The following is a 2,096-nucleotide window of genomic DNA, read 5'->3' as shown; positions in this document are numbered from 1 at the left end:
CTGACGATTCTGAGAGACGCACTTTCTCTTGTAATGATGGTTCTGGAGGCCAGAGGCCCGGATTCTAGTCCTGCTCATAAGTCAGTGCCAGACCTTGGAAAAATCATTTCCCTTTTCTAATCCTTGACCTTCTTACCTAGTAAATGAGGATGGATTATCCTGACAATCTGATCCCCTCTTAGACTGGAATACTGGGAAAAGGTGAGTAGCCATTGCCCCAGGCAACCCAGGGCTTCTTCCAGTGGTTAAAAGGCCAGTTATATGAGACTAAGTGAAAAGCCTCTTTGGGGGTCCTGTTCTCTGTCACCCTCTGCCTGCATCCTGTCCCTGCCCTGGTGGGATAATAGTCAACACTCACCTGGAGAAGAGATCTTAAATACTTCTTCACACCTCCCCTGGCTTCTCATCCCCAGTTACTCAGTGTAGCTTAATTCCATTGAATACTCAGCATTTATTGAGGGCCTACTGTAGGCCCCAACTAGGCCCAAGACAGAACCACCATGCTCCTGCCTGCCAGGGGCTTTGGTGGAACAGTTTTATTTACAATGGTTTATTTGAGTTCTCCCATAGAGTGGAAACTCCCTGAGGGCAGGGACCATTTCACTTAGTCTGTGTGCCTGGCACACAGTAGGCTCTTAATAAATGCTTGCTGGATAAACAAATGAGCTAACAGCTCAGGCAAGAGTTGACAAGGGCCCGAATGGGGGTGGTCGAAGAGGAACGGCTCAAGCCCTATTCATGTCCCTTCTGCCTTCCCTGGATGGAAAATGAAGTGACGCCTTTTCCATCCCTGTGCCTCGGTGATTTGGGCATCACATGGAGTGTCCTAGGATGGCCAGGCTGGCTGGAGCCTTAGCACGTGAAATGCAGAATACCCAGCAGTCTGGGGGCCATCCAACATTGTAGGGTCTCTCTTTCCCTTCTCCGGCATCCTGCGTTCTAAGGTTTCCCTGAGCTCGGGCTATGTTCTAAGCTCCTTAGAGACTTGTCCTGCCCTCATGTTTGCCTTCATCGAGTGGTGATGAAGGCGACGTTTTGGCCAATGACCATTCCTAGGCTAAAAAAGCAAATACACCTCAAACATGAATTCTGGAGCTAGGGGACACAAGGCTTCGAGTACTAGAAGCTGTGAGTTCGAACCCTGCCTCAGACACTTAATAGTTAGGTGGCCCTGGGTGAATCACTTCCCTGTGCCTCAGTTTCCTCATCTGTAGGGCTGCTGTGAGGATCAAATAAGAGGACTTCTGTAAAGAAGGGCCTTTGCAGACCTCAAAGTGCCATGTAAACCTGGCTCTTACAGCCTCTGAGACTTGTCACCCACTGAGCCCTAGGAAGGGAAGCCCTCCTGGCGCCTCCCTGGGCCTTTGTCCTTCTCTGACTACACCCCCAGACGCCTTTGTTTCTCACCCCCCACCCCATCCCAAGTGACCCCTTTCCTGGCTTCCCTGGACATGCTGGACAGCTCTCGGTCCATTTTCCCACCAGGACTCCGTCCCCCAAGACTGCGCTCTCTGCAGCCTCTGTGCCTTTGCTTGTGCAGTTCCCTCGATCTGGCCTTGGAGTCTGGGGGACCCACTCAGCTTCAAAGGCCTCCTCAGACGCTTAGCAGCCGTATGACCCTGATGAGACATCTCGCAGTGCCTCAGTTTCCTCCTCTGTCAGATGGGGGCTTGGGCCTAGCTGACCTCTAAAGTCCCTTCTGACTCCAGAGCTCTGATTCTGATTCTGTGAGTAAGGGGCATTGGGCATGGGCGCTGCCTTACTTGCGGCAGGGCACAGAAAAGAAGTCAAGTCCAAATACTTCTTTGAAAAGACCCAATTCTAGATGCCAAGGACCTGTATTCAAATCCTGGTTCAATTGTTTCTACTCCTTATGTGACCTTTCTTTGCCCCAGTTTACTCTTCTGTTTAAATGAGGGGGTCGGTCTATTCCTCAGGCCCTCTCATCTCTGACGTCTCATTGTCCAAACTGGGCCCGGCCACAGCCCTGGGAGGGGGCAGGGCGGAGATTTTGAACCTCAGGCTTCAATCAACAAACATTTAAGAAAATAAATTTTTATGGATATCTTTTGTTCTTACATGACCCGTATTTCACA

Source organism: Vombatus ursinus, unplaced genomic scaffold (genome assembly GCF_900497805.2).
Source record: "Vombatus ursinus unplaced genomic scaffold, bare-nosed wombat genome assembly UNPS02010980.1, whole genome shotgun sequence".
NCBI lineage: Eukaryota > Metazoa > Chordata > Mammalia > Diprotodontia > Vombatidae > Vombatus > Vombatus ursinus.
The sequence above is the reverse complement of the archived record's forward strand: the minus strand, read 5'-3'. Positions refer to the sequence as shown.